The 17848-nt window shown below is 42.0% G+C and overlaps 1 protein-coding gene across 2 annotated transcripts in view; it reads left to right on the forward strand.

The window, feature by feature from the left end:
* Positions 1-2904: 2904 nt before the first annotated feature.
* The window catches only part of LOC138357684 (uncharacterized), a 379827-nt gene continuing 364883 nt past the window's right edge, over positions 2905-17848 (forward strand). The window contains exons 1-2 of one of the 2 annotated variants that reach the window (XM_069314679.1): positions 2905-3077; positions 4654-4731. The gene's annotated coding sequence lies outside the window, so the exon portion shown is untranslated. The remainder of the gene's footprint in view (positions 3078-4653; positions 4732-17848) is intronic. The other variant, XR_011225108.1, reaches the window with a different exon arrangement.

Here is a 17848-nt window from a genome sequence, read left to right on the forward strand (position 1 = left end):
GTTTACATTTGGTCAGGTCTACATCAGCAGATTATGAGAATTCCCAGAGATACTTGTAACCGAGTCTAAGCCGAGCAGTAGTAACATCTAGAAGTCTGCTGATTTTATTGGATGATCCATAGATGTGTGGCTCCTCTTGTATGATAGTAAGATGATAGATGGAATTACTAGTTCCAGTTTCCAGTTTAATTCCAGTTTCTAGGCAGGCGATGAGTACTCACAATAACCTTAAGCGTCAAAACAAAAATGTGTATACTCTTTTTACTCTCCTGACCTTAGTTCTTGAGCTATGTATTTCATTTTGGTACCAACGTGTTCGCAATAACATTCTCTAGAAGAACATCAGTAAAAACGGTCACAAAAAGTTATATGGATACCAGCACAAAATAAATACCTACGTAGATGACTCGCCGTGAGCGCCCAACAGCAACAAAATGTTTTTACTCTTGGGATTGTTATCACTTCCACACTTGTCCTACAGCGTTAATTTTGGTATCAATGTACTCGCAATGAAATTCCCAACACGGTGATATGAATATAAACGTAGAATAATGGTCGCGGCCCACCCGCAAGAGAGTGGGAAGTGGCGGAACTGTTTCCCAGTATTGGTGACACGACGACACATGGGCGATACAGCGCTTTGAAAGTTTATAATTATTTCACTGTCCTGACATTATTATTGCATGTACGTCATTCATTTTTGTGCCAATGTTTTCGCAATAGAATGTTCTATGAGCCCGTAGGTAAAAAAGAGCAACAAAGCGTAAGATAGAATAGCACCATATATAAAACAACCCTGGAACATATCAGTGAGCGTCAAACACACACGAAATGTGTGTTTGATGGTGGTCAAACGATGTTTGATGTGTTTGATCAGGTGATGTCCTGATCCGCCTAATTAAAGTATGAATTATGTTGAGAAAAAATAAGAAAAAAGGGAAAAAACAGGGGGGGGGGGAGAAACATGGCAGAAAAAGAGTAAAAATACAATTTGGTCAACAAAACAGCATTGTTTAAAATAAAAGATATGGATTGACATTTTGGTGGTTAGGTAGGTTACATTGAGTTAATTAGGTAGTACTTAGTGTTTATCTGTTATAGATAGGAGCTGCCTGGTATGGGCCAATAGGCCTTCTGCAGTTACCTTTGTTTTTATGTTTTTGCCCTGTAACCTAAATGGTTAGAGAGGCACATATATGGGCTTAGGGACTGAACCCCACACTACATTTAGCTAAGCTGGTTACAATCTTGATGATATAGTTACAAAATTCTGTATAAGTCGTCACATTATCAATGGGTTCGAGATCAACCAGAATTCCAGTTTCTAGGCAGGCGATGAGTACTCACAATAACCTTAAGCGTCAAAACAAAAATGTGTATACTCTTTTTACTCTCCTGACCTTAGTTCTTAAGCTATGTATTTCATTTTGGTACCAACGTGTTCGCAATAACATTCTCTAGAAGAACATTAGTAAAAACGGTCACAAAAAGTTATATGGATACCAGCACCAAATAAATACCTACGTAGATGACTCGCCGTGAGCGCCCAACAGCAACAAAATGTTTTTACTCTTGGGATTGTTATCACTTCCACACTTGTCCTACAGCGTTAATTTTGGTATCAATGTACTCGCAATGAAATTCCCAACACGGTGATATGAATATAAACGTAGAATAATGGTCGCGGCCCACCCGCAAGAGTGTGGGAAGTGGCGGAACTGTTACCCAGTATTGGTGACACGACGACACATGGGCGATACAGCGCTTTGAAAGTTTATAATTATTTCACTGTCCTGACATTATTATTGTATGTACGTCATTCATTTTTGTGCCAATGTTTTCGCAATAGAATGTTCTATGAGTCCGTAGGTATAAAAGAGCAACAAAGCGTAAGATAAAATAGCACCATATATAAAACAACGCTGGAACATATCAGTGAGCGTCAAACACACACTAAAGGTTTTTACTGTTATGTTTGTTATGTTATCTGTTATAGATAGGAGCTGGCTGGTATTGGCCAATAGGCCTTCTGCAGTTACCTTTGTTCTTATGTTTTTGCCCTGTAACGCCCAAAATTCAGTATAAGTCGTCACATTTTCAATGGGTTCGAGATCAACCACAATTTCCTGAATGGATATAACAAAGGGAATATTAATAGGGTATTAAAATTGTCAAAACAAGATAGAACACGAAACAATGGGTATAAATTGGATAAGTTTAGATTTAGGAAAGACTTGGGTAAATACTGGGTCAGTAACAGGGTTGTTGATTTGTGGAATTTTTCTTAACTTATAAATTTATCTTTATTTATCTTAAACTGGTTGGGAGAGGTACAGTTTTTAACATAATTGGGAAGGTCATTCCACATTCGAGGTCCCTTGATTTGTAAAGCATTTCTAGTTTGACTAAGTCGTACTCTTGGAATATCAAATAGGTATTTGTTTCTGGTGTGGTGCTCATGTGATTCGTTACAACCTTCTAGGAAGCTTTTAAGGTCAGGATTGACATTACAGTGCAGCGTTTTATATATATAAAATACACATGAGAGTATGTGCAGGGACTTAATATCTAACATATTCAGAGATTTGAATAAGGGGGTCCATATATACTGCCCGGTTGCCTGAAATGCTATGCCTACTATAGTGGCTTTAGGTATTGTATGCACTAGCTCTATCTATAAATCCAACATTATGTTTGTAAATCAACTATGTATGTACTCTCCTGAATAAAATTGACTTTACTGTACACTTATATTCTCTGTGGATTTGTTATCCCCTATCGTTTGGGAGAAAAAAATGACTAATACGTTTGGCGAATGACTTTGACTTCAACTTCACTTTGACTTCGTTCATGTCATCGTATTTTCCGTAATATATAAAGGTTATGACAATGCAATTATATTATTGTGTGCAAATAAGTTTGAAATTTCATGTACCCTAAAAATAGTAAAATAAAGAATAAGAATAATTAAATAATTGTTGTAGTAAATTGTCACACGTTCATCATACGCAAACGAACACACAGTTTGGAGCGTCAGTACAACAAGACCGCCGCCATTTTAAAACACGGCTTCGAATGTAAGTAATGTTTTTCTCGTACTAACACTGTGTTATGCAATAGATTAGGTCTTGAATTCACAAATTTAGTTGTTACAACTGACAGAGTATGTTAGACGGTGTAGTGCTGGTCCATGTTGACGTATTTGTGGGCTTGGTTGGTTTAAATGTGATGGCACACAATATGGGCACCCCACAACTGCTGCATATTCTAGCTTTGGACTAACAAAAGTGGTGAATAATTTCTTTAGTATTTCGCCATCCATGTATTTATAAGCAATTCTGACGTTGGAATGCATGGCATAGGCTCCACACACAATGTTCTTTATGTGGTCCTCAGGTGATAGTTTTCTATTTAGAACCACCCCTAGATCTCTTTCTTTATCAGAATTCCTTAAAGATTTCTCACATGGTGGTGGTTGTTATATGTAATGTTGGAGGTGTATGTGGAGGCGAGGCCTGGCTGTGCTAGTGTGTATGTGGAGGCGAGGCCTGGCAGTGCTGGTGTATGTGGAGGCAAGGCCGGGCAGTGCTGGTGTATGTGGAGGCGAGGCCTGGCAGTGCTGGTGTATGTGGAGGCAAGGCCGGGCAGTGCTGGTGTATGTGGAGGCGAGGCCTGGCAGTGCTGGTGTATGTGGAGGCAAGGCCGGGCAGTGCTGGTGTATGTGGAGGCGAGGCCTGGCAGTGCTGGTGTATGTGGAGGCGAGGCCTGGCAGTGCTAGTGTATGTGGAGGCGAGGCCTGGCAGTACTAGTGTGTATGTGGAGGCGAGGCCTGGCAGTGCTAGTGTGTATGTGGAGGCGAGGCCTGGCAGTGCTAGTGTGTATGTGGAGGCGAGGCCTGGCTGTGCTAGTGTATGTTGAGGCGAGGCCTGGCTGTGCTAGTGTGTATGTGGAGGCGAGGCCTGGCTGTGCTAGTGTGTATGTGGAGGCGAGGCCTGGCTGTGCTAGTGTGTATGTGGAGGCGAGGCCTGGCAGTGGTAGTGTGTATGTGGAGGCGAGGCCTGGTAGTGCTGGTGTATGTGGAGGCGAGGCCTGGCAGTGCTAGTGTGTATGTGGAAGCAAGGCCTGGCAGTGCTAGTGTGTATGTGGAGGCGAGGCCTGGCTGTGCTAGTGTGTATGTGGAGGTGAGGCATGTACAACACTCCCCAATAGGAAGAAAACCCACTGGGTTCTAGGCTAGGTTAGGCTTATCTGTAATAATTGAATTAAGCCTAGCAAAGCCTAGAACCTAGTTCAGTAATTTAAAAAATGTTGTAACTGGAAAAATGCCATTCAATACATTAAACAATTTAAATATTTTCAGGCAATCAACACAACCCTCTCATGTTGGCTAACCCTCTCTCATTTTGGTCAATAATTTAATTATTTTTTATGGAGTAATCTTTGCTGTTGAAATGTAGTCTTTTTGAGACTACATTTCAAATGTAGTGTGTGTGGAGGCGGGTATGTTAGGTATTACCTAACATACACGGTCTAATATATCTATCTGTGTGAAATAGATTAAATCCATTTATTTGATATTCAGCTAATAGTTCTGTATTTTCTACATTCATCCATGTTTTGGTAAGTGCAATAATATGTATTGTTTCATTGCAGATTAGAGATTCTAGATAGTTCTAGATTTCCGAAGTACTGAAACGCACGCCATACAGGCTTGGTGGATCTAGGTGCAAGGTAAAATTATTTACATTTACTTGTTTTTTTATTTATATGCATATATATATATATATATATATATATATATATATATATATATATATATATATATATATATATATATATATATATATATATTATATATGTGTGTATATGTATTTGTATGTATATAAATTTGTGTGTAAATCACGGAAATTAACATGTGGTGAAAAATGTGAGTGTCAGACCGCGAAAGAAGAATTGGAACAGGAATTTCCGTAAGTACTTTCATATTTAAATATTACATCTTGAATGATTCCTTCTGAAGATGTATTACTGAAATATGAAAGTACTTGAGGAAATTCCTTTTTCAATTCTTCCTCAGTGGTCTGACACTGTCATATGTAATTACCCAAGTTTTGAAAGTGAACAAATTGTTTACAATGGTTTATAATTTTATCAGTGTCAGACACAATTACATCTTACTCATAAATACTGTATTTTATCAAACCCTTATTAGAATAATAGATCTTGTAATAATTTTGCAAAAATAGTGGCATTTACTATTTTTAAAAGATTAATAAAAAATTTACCGATATGGTGCATTCGGAAGACAAACCAAATTTTTTCACTTTTGACAATTGAGCACCTGCTACATCCAGATTCTAGGGAGGAAAGGAAGGACGATCTTACTGGATCCCATAGCCTCTCCGAGGCACAAACCAGGCTTGTACACAACCCTCCCCCTGCACCCGAGCTATGTCAACAGGTCGTTCTCCCTCTTCGCCCTTACATCATCACACACACAGATCACAATAACGTGATGCATCAAATGAACAAATCCACAAGGGCCGTGATGAGGATTCAAACCTGTGTCCGGGAGCATCCCAGACATTGCCTTAATTATCTGTAATCAACTGATTTTCAGAGCTGCTCATTACAAAATACTCTTTAAAAAATTGCTTCTTAACAATAAGAGCATTTCAATATATCCATAATCATCTGTATCAAACCTTATTACAGGTAAAACCAGTAGGCAGTCTACTGTATTTTATCAAACCCTTATTAGAATAATAGATCTTGTAATAATTTTGCAAAAATAGTGGCATTTACTATTTTTAAAAGATTATTAAAAAATTTACCGATATGGTGCATTCGGAAGACAAACCAAATATTTTCACTTTTGACAATTGAGCACCTGCTACATCCAGATTCTAGGGAGGAAAGGAAGGACGATCTTACTGGATCCCATAGCCTCTCCGAGGCACAAACCAGGCTTGTACACAACCCTCCCCCTGCACCCGAGCTATGTCAACAGGTCGTTCTTTCTCTTCGCCCTTACATCATCACACACAGAGATCACAATAACGTGATGCATCAAATGATCAAATCCACAAGGGCCGTGACGAGGATTTGAACCTGCGTCCAGGAGCATCCCAGACACTGCCTAAATCGACTGAGCTACAACAGGGTAAAAGGATCCAGGAAGTTCAGTAGAAGTTTGGTTTCAACCCTTTTTGTGATGATGTAAGGGCGAAGAGGGAGAACGGCCTGTTGTCATAGCTCGGGTGCAGGGGGGGGGGAGTTGTGTAAAAGCCTGTTTTGTGCCTCGGAGAGGCTATGGGATCCAGTAAGTTCAGTAGAACTTCGGTTTCAACCCTTTTACCCTGTTGTAGCTCAGTCGCAGTGTCTGGGATGCTCCCGGACGCAGGTTCGAATCCTCGTCACGGCCCTTGTGGATTTGTTCATTTGATGCATCACGTTATTGTGATCTGTGTGTGTAATTCATCACCTGCTACAGCAACAGGAATGTGTGTGTGTGTATTCGTGTTGTTGAATATGACCGAAAGTGTAAGATTAATGATTCTAACACAAATCGTCTGAATATTTGTTTTTCTTCACTGTCGAGAGTAGTTAAAAAAATTTACTCGAGTTTATTTTTACACTTTATTTATGGTCCTTCAGTCCCTCTCCTTACTGCTGTTTCTCTCATCTTTGCATCGCTTGTATGTTTGGGGGTTTGGCCTCTTGCTATATATTGATTCCATTTGTGTGTGTTTGGGTCTCAGGCCCTCTCGCAATTTCTGTTGAACAAACCCCTTTTCCTAGTTCTGCATCTCTCCTTTGGTACAAATTTTGTTGTGCTTTTATCATATATTTCACAAAACTTGACATACATTTCATTTACTTCATGTCCTATCAGCAAGTGTTTGTCAAATTCTTTTAGGAAAGTTTATCATCCTGATTGCAGATCTCTAGCGCTATTATGTCAACTTCTTGTGGATTCGCAATCATTATTTAATTTACCTTTAGGTGTTCTTTCACCAGCACAGCAACATTGTACCTCTCCCAACCAGTTTAAGATAAAAACTAAGTACTAACTAATTAACTCAATGTAACCTACCTTACCCCCAAAATGTCAACCCATGTCTTCTATTTTAAACAATGCTGTTTTGTTGACCAAATTGTATTTTTGTTTTTTTCTGCAATGTTTCCCCCCCCCCCACCACTCTACCACCACATTGAGTTTAGTAGCTCTGTGCACGTCAGGTGCTGTTTAATATACAGACCTACTCCACCATTTGACCTAGTTTCTCTATCACATCTATATAAATTGTAGTTGGGAATCCAGATTTTACTATCCATGTAATCTTTTTTATTTCTTTTTATATATCTAATTGATTTTTTCTAACAGTTAAACAGAAAATAGTTTAATGGTATTTATTTATTACATTAGAAAGTTATAAAATCTAATGTTGAGATTGAAAGACATACATTATACTCTATTGCCTTAAAGTTTATGCATTATTGTAACAGGTACAAATGCTGTCCTAGTTGGGAGGTGCATATTGTAATGACACAGTGAGATATATTTACATATCAAGTATTGCTGATATGTTGAAGCATGTACTGAACAAGATTGGTGGAAACAGATACAAGGTTAAGATTGCTGTAGTCTAGTCTAATTCAATCATTTTTAGTAAGCTTTGAGAACATTTATGGTTGAAGTTGCCAGTGCCAGTGCACCACTTTGTGCTTTAGGCCTGGTGGAGCTTGGTCCACCAGGCTGTTGTTTGGAGTGGCCCGCAGATCCACATAGAGTCTGCATATGATATACAGTCTGTTGATCAATTGAACTACAGTAGTTAGTTTTTATCATCCGAATGCACCAATATGTGTTCATTCTTCCCAGATGAAGGAACTAGGTAATATTCATCATCTGAATGCACCATCTGAAGCTTTTCCACACTCCTGATACACGAGATGTTTAAAAAACTTTTAAAACTTTTTGACCTATGTATTTAAAAGCAATTCTAAAGTTAAAAAGTGTAGCATAGGCCCCTCGCAGAATGTTCTTAATATGATCCTCAGGTTATAGTTTTCTATCTAAAACAACCCCTAGATCTCTTTCTCGATCAGAATTCATTATAGATCTCTGTGGCTCGATCATAGAAACTGAGGAAATTCGTTACACTGGACCTTCCAGATCGAATACCATGCTGACAGTCTGATATATCATTCAGTACGTCTGCATCTGAAATTGAGCAATACCGGATTTATTATTTGGTTTTATAAATTTTATACTTATAATCTTAACTTATTTCAGAGACCACGAGTAATCTGGGCTTCGAACTCAACAGAAAAGCCTTCCGTAGACCTGCTTCTTTGCTACATAATAGACAAAATTTAGTAAGTATTGATTTATTATGTGTTTGTTTATTTATTTATTTTTTCTTTATATACAAGAAGGTACATTGGGGGAGAGTACAGTGACTTGAAGTTATACATTCTTGTAAAGCAACTAGCACTCATAGCGTTTCGGGCAGATCTAAGTATAGACCAAGGAACTTACCATCTTTTTTATTTCTGATGTTAACATTGTGTAACTGTAGATGAATTGCATTTGTTGATTTGCTCCCAAGTAAGATGTTGTAGGTCCTTTCTATGTTTAGTGTGAGTTTGTTGGTTGACATTAATAAGTGGATTTTTTTTTAATTTATTGTTTACATCATTATTTAATATGAGTGGGTTGGAGTCTGAGTAGATGAGGTTAGTGTCATCATTATCTCATATCTCAGTGATTTTGTCGTAATGGTCAAGTAGCTGTACTGTGTTATGATCTCAGCCTGCAGGAGAAACGAGTCTCCCTCCTTGAGAGTTATTCAGCAAGCCTGACCTAACTAGAAGGTCTAGCAAATATTGAGGTGATAACCCATATGAAAAATGGTATGGTGGATTCAATGAACAGTTTGAGATTATGGGCAATGAAGAAGAAAACAGATAAATGACTGGCTAGGAGATGTGGACATTTTGCTGGAGGCGTGAGGCTCGCTTCCGGAGGACCTTGACCTCACTTGAGTGCCAGACATCGCAGGGGAAAGCCGCGCTACGTTTGAGCTCCCGCCAGAAGGGAACCCCTAGTGATATATCTCGAAGAGAAGAGAAGTGTGCAGACGTACCAGCTGTGGAACCGAGCTGGGAACGTTGTGGTCTCAAGTCCTGATCGACGAAGTGTTTATTAAATCGCCCAGAGGCATTATTGTGGGCCATGGACGCGCTGTGACCAGACGCCGTCAGAGGGAGAGCGCCCTCGACCAGTTAATCTGTGGTAAGCACGATATACGCCAGTTCAGAGTGATTGCTTGTAGTTGGTCGTGTGCCCAGCGACAGTAGCAATGTTTATTTATAAGTTAGACATGTTTTAATAAGGCAGAAAGCCTGAAATAGGAGAGTGAAGAGGGAGGAACACGGAGCGACGTCCGTCCCCTCTGAGCTCTGACAGACGACTGAGGGAGCCCGGCTCCTGACGGAGGAAGACCCTCCCAGCGAGTGAGGACCGCCGCCGGGCGAGGTGGAGTATGGACCCCCCCCCCCCCAAATGGGGGAGTCCACTCTCACTGTATGTAGAGGACAGATAGAGGTTTGAGGCAAGCATATTGTGTGGTTATTTTTGTTTATGTGTTAAAGGGGAACATTTTATTGGAGTGTCGATGGGTTGCAGGTTTGTCTTTGGGGAAGAAGTTGCTGAGAACTTCGAAGCCAGCTAGATGAGGTAATTGATGAGACTCCAAGGTAGTGGAGGAGAGAACCTCGAGCTGAGAGGAGAAGCAGTGAAGAGGAGTGTCACGTGCTTCTGTAGAGGTGGTGTAGGAGCCAAGAGAGCTGTGGAGGAACCTAGCAGAAGGGTGAAGCACCGTAGTTGCTCAAGGAAACTTCATGATAGCAGCCTGGAGGAGCTGCAGAGGATCCTGGTAGTGAAGCCCGGAAGAACCTAAGGATATTGGGGTACTGAACTTCCAGAGGTGGAAGGGAAGTTCTGGTGTTAAAGGGAGTTGATAGTGTTTGGTTGTCATTAGCGTGCAAGACGCAGTGAGAGGTGAGTGACTGTTTGCATTCTTATGTCAAGGAGTGTTTTATACTGAAGTTTAGAGTTACAGTCGTAGGCTGGATTACCTACAGATGTATGTGTTCTAGGGCTGATAGAGTGATCGATTGATCATTGTTGTGTATCAATGAATATTTATACTGATACGTGTTATTGCATTCATATGCTGATTTTCTTTGTACACATTTATAGATACATATATATATTCTCTTGCTGAGGGTGCAACAGTGTATGTAGACTTGATCAACTCGAGGAGGTTGATAGTATCAGGTGGTGAACAAGGAGATAGGATACCACTTGATAAGCTGATAATAGAGTTCTGGTTGTGTTGGAGAGCAACCTGATTGTAATATTATAGAGTATAGGATTCATTATTATTATATGTGTGTATGTATCGTGTATGTGCTTTGTCCAGTAAATGTATCCCAATTTGCTGGTGTTTGCCCTTGTCCTAGTGAGGCTTCCCATGAAATAGTACAGAAGAAGAGAGAGAGAGAGAGAAAGAACCAGGAACCACTGCTGTGGGCAGGGTAGGAGGTAATACTAGTAAGTCATAGGGGATTGAGGAGATCATATCTCATAAGGAGAGAGTGGGGAGTCACAGCGGCTCGAGTGGGTGTGTGCACGTGACAACGAGGCTAAGTGTTGGAGTCGCATCCCCTAAACGTGTGACGTTGAGCCCCTCTCCAAGAGCCTGAAGTGCCAAGGGGTGATCTCCCAGTGAGGTATAAGCACTCTACCGAGGTGTGGGTTGGGTTGTCCGTAGAGAAGGATCGACAGCGACAGCACCACCAACCAACCAACCCACAGACTATAATAAATTGGGGGCCTGTGTCTGGGAGAGTGAACTGACACCCACACCTTGTCCATGAGTGGATTTGTACACCCTTGCTGAAATAGATAAACTGTGTGACCGCAGGTGTATACTCTCTTGGGAAGACTCACAGGACATGATGGATAAGGTGCAAGCGTTTGTGGAGTCAGGCAAGCCTGAGGATTTAGAAGGTTGCACGAGGGATCAATTGAAACAAATAGCAGAAAAATGTGGCATTAGGTTGAAAGCATCTAAAGTAGCTGGGATGAAGGATGAGATCCTGAGGCAGTTAAGAGCCAAAAGTGAAGCGGCAGAGCAAGGAGCCCAGAAAGGAGCTGAAAGTGGAAAGGAGGATGATGGGCAGGATGAAGTGAGATCCCAGGGATCGAGTAGGAGCAGCAAGAGTAGCCGCAGTAGCAGGAGTAGCCGAAATAGGAGCTTGGAAAGATTCCAGTTAGAGCTCCAGATGCAGCGTGAGGAGAGAGAGTTCCAGCTGGAAAAGATGAAATTAGAACTCCAGATGAAAAATGAAGCCGAGAAGGAAAAAGAGAAAACCAGAATAAGGGAACTGGAGTTGGAACAGGAGAAAGAAAAAGAGAAAACCAGACTGGAAATAGAAAAAGAGAAAACCAGAGTAAGAGAACTGGAGTTGGAACAGGAGAAAGAAAAAGAAAAAGCCCAGGTCGAAAAAGAAAAAGAGAGAACAAAACAAATTCAGATAGAAGCAAATAGAACCTTGGCTGAGCAAAGGATTGAACATAGGTTGCCAGAGAGCACCACCCAGGTATCACACCCACCAGATGTTAGGGTTAGGGAGAAGGACATTCCCTTGTTTGTTCCCGAAGAGGCAGAGAGCTTCTTCGAGCATTTTGAAAAAGTTGCCAGCATCAAAGAGTGGCCACAGGAGGAATGGGCCCAGCTGGTCCAGTTATGATTGACCGGTGCAGCCAGGGAGGCATACACCCAATTGTCACTGGAAGAGTGCCAGGATTATGCCACGGTAAAGAGCAGCATATTGAGCTCGTTTCAGTTAACCCCAGAAGCTTATAGGAAGCGCTTCAGAGAAATGATCAAAGTTGGAGCATGTACGTTTGCTGAGACAGCAAGGGATCTGGAAAGACGATTCCAGAAGTGGATTGAGGCTGCTGGAGTTGGATCTTACGCTGACCTGAAGCAACTGATGGTCATGGAGAAGTTCTTGGAGATGATGCATCCCGAAACAAAGTTCAAGATCCAAGAAGCAGGGATAAAGGAGGTGAAAGATGCCGCAGATAGGGCGGATATGATTACCGAAGCATATAAGAGCTTGAGGGAGAACAGAGTGAGAAGCGAGGCGAGACGCAGCAATGGCAGACCCAGTGGAGTCTGGGGAGGAAGAAATTATGAGAAACCCAGAAGAGTCTGGGATGAGAAGAATTTTGATAAATGGGCAGATAAAAGTAAGTACCCTAAAACTCAGAAGAGTAGGTCGCACACTTCGTCTGAAAGTGAAGATGGAGGAGCAAAACGAGAAACTGATCGTTATCCAGGAAATCAAGAGTCCAGTAAAGCTCCACAGAGTGCGAGTAGTACGTCTGGCCCGAGGAACTCCAATACGAGTGGGCAGAGTCAGAGCTACTCTGGTACGTATAGGAGAGATTTCTCCCAGATGAGATGTTACAATTGTAACGGATTGGGTCACGTGATGCGAGATTGTCGGCAGGGCAAGAGAGTTGTGACCCTGGCCATGTGTGACCCCCGAAGGAAATATACTAATGTGTTCCAAGACAAACCACAGAGAGCGAACTTAGTGAACGAGAGGTATAGGCCGTTCATGAGCAAAGGTTGGGTCAGAATAGGAAGCCAACCTGAAGTAGAAGTTGGTATTTTAAGGGATACCGGAGCTAATCAGAGCTCGAGTGCAAGAAGCCTGATTGGGAATGATCGACGATTAGCTGGCAGTGGTAAGATGAGAGTATGTGGGTTATTGTCTGAGAGTGACATGCCCGTATGCACTGTTCTGCTAAGGTCGGAATATGTGTCGGCAGAGGTGATGTTGGGAGTGTGCCCAGACATACCTGTTCCAGGAGTCCAAGTGATCCTGGGAAATGACTTGTGTGGGACAAAGGTGTTGCCAAGAGTCATGGCGGAGACTGTGCCAGAGGAGTGCCCAGAAGGCCACTGCACGGGTGGGACACCTGAGTGTGTGAACCTGACTGACATCCGAGGAGATGAGTCAGGAGACCGCCAAGCCATTGAGTACCCTGTCTCGGTAGTGATGAAGGCAGAAGTGGCCGACAAGGAAGACGCTGGAGAAGATGAGACAGTGTCGATTCAACCGGTGGAAGATATCGACGTAGGTATAGCGTGGCTGTTTGATGAGGGTCCAGCCCAGGAGAATGGAGTCTCGGTGAGGTCGAAAGTGAAGATGGCCCAGCCGAAGAAGAATCATGTGAAGAGAGCGGACCTGAGTAGAGCCCAGACTGCTGAAATTAAGGGTCGGAAGGCGAATGCAACTGTGCTGAGTAGGAATGAGGAAAGATGTGGACATACTGAGGACGGGAATAGAGCGTCAAGTGGTCCACGAGCACAGAGGCATAGGGATAGTGGAGTTAAGTTGTTTGAGATGTCAGGAGTTGACATGTTTCACAGACAACGTGGAGGAGAAATAATGAAGAAAAGTAATAGCCGAGAAAATAAAAGGAGAAGAGACAGTATGTGTGGAGAGATGCTTACGAGCACTCTAGGAGAGGTAAAGCGACATGTACGGTCGAGTGCTGTTAGTTGTAGTACAGTGTTCGAAGAAACTTTTAGGGAACGAAGAAGAGTTGAAGGAGAAGAAATGGAGTGGTATAGAGGTGAAAAGTGTGGGAAGAGGATGATGATGCAAGCATGGAGGAATAGAAGAAAGCCGAGGACTCGATGTAGGTCGAACAGGATGAGGTCTCAGATAAATGAGGAGACGAAAGGGAGAATCGTCGGTGAAGACGAGAGAGTGAAGTATTATGACAGGAGACGAAAGTATAATGGCAGTAGATGGAAGTGTGAAGACGACAGAGGAGGTACAGACAGTAGATGTCTGACTCTGGACGTGAAGAGAAGAAGACGAGGAAACGGAGGGTGGAAACAGTAAGTAGAGTGGACCGATGGAGTGCAGGCGTCCAAGGAGGACAGCCTAGCCAAGAGGTGTCAGGGAAGTCAGATTGTTTATGAGAAGATCATGTTTCTGGCGAGTTGGGAGCCAGATGTTGCAAGGAGCAACGAACTAGTTGTAGACTCCTACGGGAGTATGTAAACAGACTAACCGGTCGAACCAATCGGTTGAAGAAAGAGACAGTGTGGTGGCGGATGTATTATCCCGAGCTTTGCCACTGGAATAACTCTCAAAAATAAGGTGAGGGGAGTGTTATGATCTCAGCCTGCAGGAGAAACGAGTCTCCCTCCTTGAGAGTTATTCAGCAAGCCTGACCTAACTAGAAGGTCTAGCAAATATTGAGGTGATAACCCATATGAAAAATGGTATGGTGGATTCAATGAACAGTTTGAGATTATGGGCAATGAAGAAGAAAACAGATAAATGACTGGCTAGGAGATGTGGACATTTTGCTGGAGGCGTGAGGCTCGCTTACGGAGGACCTTGACCTCACTTGAGTGCCAGACATCGCAGGGGAAAGCCGCGCTACGTTTGAGCTCCCGCCAGAAGGGAACCCCTAGTGATATATCTCGAAGAGAAGAGAAGTGTGCAGACGTACCAGCTGTGGAACCGAGCTGGGAACGTTGTGGTCTCAAGTCCTGATCGACGAAGTGTTTATTAAATCGCCCAGAGGCATTATTGTGGGCCGTGGAAGCGCCGTGACCAGACGCCGTCAGAGGGAGAGCGCCCTCGACCAGTTAATCTGTGGTAAGCACGATATACGCCAGTTCAGAGTGATTGCTTGTAGTTGGTCGTGTGCCCAGCGACAGTAGCAATGTTTATTTATAAGTTAGACATGTTTTAATAAGGCAGAAAGCCTGAAATAGGAGAGTGAAGAGGGAGGAACACGGAGCGACGTCCGTCCCCTCTGAGCTCTGACAGACGACTGAGGGAGCCCGGCTCCTGACGGAGGAAGACCCTCCCAGCGCAACCCGTTCTCGCAAATTCGTAAAGTCAATATTGACTTATTAACTACGTGCATAGGTGATATACTAAACATAATAGATACCCTTAAAAAGATTCATAGAAAACACCGACCTTACCTAACCTTGTTAGTATCTTAAGATAAGCATCTTATTGCTTCGTAATTACAATTATTACTTAACCTATACCTATTATAGGTTAGGTAATAATTGTATATTCGAAGCAATAAGATGCTTATCTTAAGATACTAAAAAGGTTAGGTAAGGTCGGTGTTTTCTATGAATCTTTTTAAGGGTATCTATTATGTTAAGTATGTCACCTATGCACATATTTAATAAGTCAATATTGACTTATTAAATTTGCGAGAACGGGTTGCCCAGCGAGTGAGGACCGCCGCCGGGCGAGGTGGAGTATGGACCCCCCCCCAAATGGGGGAGTCCACTCTCACTGTATGTAGAGGACAGATAGAGGTTTGAGGCAAGCATATTGTGTGGTTATTTTTGTTTATGTGTTAAAGGGGAACATTTTATTGGAGTGTCGATGGGTTGCAGGTTTGTCTTTGGGGAAGAAGTTGCTGAGAACTTCGAAGCCAGCTAGATGAGGTAATTGATGAGACTCCAAGGTAGTGGAGGAGAGAACCTCGAGCTGAGAGGAGAAGCAGTGAAGAGGAGTGTCACGTGCTTCTGTAGAGGTGGTGTAGGAGCCAAGAGAGCTGTGGAGGAACCTAGCAGAAGGGTGAAGCACCGTAGTTGCTCAAGGAAACTTCATGATAGCAGCCTGGAGGAGCTGCAGAGGATCCTGGTAGTGAAGCCCAGAAGAACCTAAGGATATTGGGGTAGTGAACTTCCAGAGGTGGAAGGGAAGTTCTGGTGGATCACTTATAGGGAGTTGATAGTGTTTGGTTGTCTTTAGCGTACAAGACGCAGTGAGAGGTGAGTGACTATTTGCATTCTTATGTCAAGGAGTGTTTTATACTGAAGTTTAGAGTTACAGTCGTAGGCTGGATTACCTACAGATGTATGTGTTCTAGGGCTGATAGAGTGATCGATTGATCATTGTTGTGTATCAATGAATATTTATACTGATACGTGTTATTGCATTCATATGCTGATTTTCTTTGTACACATTTATAGATACATATATATATTCTCTTGCTGATGGTGCAACAGTGTATGTAGACTTGATCAACTCGAGGAGGTTGATAGTATCAGGTGGTGAACCAGGAGATAGGATACCACTTGATAAGCTGATAATAGAGTTCTGGTTGTGTTGGAGAGCAACCTGATTGTAATATTATAGAGTATAGGATTCATTATTATTATATGTGTGTATGTATCGTGTATGGGCTTTGTCCAGTAAATGTATCCCAATTTGCTGGTGTTTGCCCTTGTCCTAGTGAGGCTTCCCATGAAATAGTACAGAAGAAGAGAGAGAGAGAGAGAAAGAACCAAGAACCACTGCTGTGGACAGGGTAGAAGGTAATACTAATAAGCCAAAAGGGGATCGAGGAGATCATATTACCTAAGGAGAGAGTGGGGAGTCACAGCGGCTCGAGTGGGTGTGTGCACGTGACAACGAGGCTAAGTGTTGGAGCCGCATCCCCTAAACGTGTGACGTTGAGCCCCTCTCCAAGAGCCAGAAGTGCCAAGGGTGATCTCCTAGTGAGGTATAAGCACTCTACCGAGGTGTGGGTTGGGTTGTCCGTAGAGAAGGATCAACGACGACAACACCACCAACACACAAGACTATGATAACTGTACAAGTAGAGGACATGAGAGATAACTGTAAGAGGTATTTCAATATCTTCCTGCTCTAAATCCATGTTGGCCTGGATTGTGGAGGTCATTGGTCTCTATAAAACTAGTAACCTGACTCCTGATCACTCTCAAATAATTTTATTATGTGGGATGTTAGTGCAACTGGTCTATAATTCTTTGCCAATGCTTGTGTTGTGTTGTGTTGTTTTGGTAGTGATGTGCAATGTGTTGTTTTGGTAGTGATTCGTCCAGTTCTGGTAGTAGTGCGGTTGTTGTGTGGTGTAGTACTTGTGTGCTTGTTAATGACTTGTATTCCAGTCTTGTGGGTATCTCCTTTCCCCTACGGGCCAACTGCTTTGTTCTTACCTAGCATTTTGCTTTGTTTGGGTATGAATGTTTGTGTGCCGTATATTTTGCAAAATTTGCCATATATCTCATTATTTACTCCTCTGCCTAGCAACAAGTCTGTCTAATTATACTCATTAACTGTTTTTCAAAGTTCCCCATAGTGTCCTTTATTGAAATCGAGTTCATGAACCGTTTCAATGTTCTTATTTTCTTCTAGATTATATCTTAAAGTATATTTAAATGTTATTGTTATTATTGTTATTAAATGTTATTGTGACATTGCATTGCAATTGAGCTATGTTGTTTACCATACCGTTCATTTCGTGAGTATAAGTATAGATGCCACACTTGTGACAGGTAAAACCATGCCTTTTTTGAAAAACAGCACCGTCTGTTGCACGTAAGAGCAACCCACACTATATTATGTTGCGATATTATTTCAATATTTCCGATTGCATTGATAATTTCAATTTTCATAGATTTCAATTTATTTTCATTTCGATTTAATAATTTTGTGTGACATTGCATTGAAATTGAGCTGTGTTGTTTACCATACTGTTCATTTCATGAGTATAGTTTATTTTTTTATTTTTTTCATTTCATTTTTTTAGCTGTTCTTATTTTTCAGTGATGGGAATATCAGATCATTTGATGTTCCCAATTTTCTGATGGAAGCATCAGACCATTATAGAATGCATCGGATGAGGTAGTTTGGAATGGTGGGGAGGACGAGAGGGGGGGATGGTGGGGAAGAC

The sequence above is a fragment of the Procambarus clarkii genome, chromosome 79, assembly GCF_040958095.1.
Source record: "Procambarus clarkii isolate CNS0578487 chromosome 79, FALCON_Pclarkii_2.0, whole genome shotgun sequence".
NCBI classification, from domain to species: Eukaryota; Metazoa; Arthropoda; class Malacostraca; order Decapoda; family Cambaridae; genus Procambarus; species Procambarus clarkii.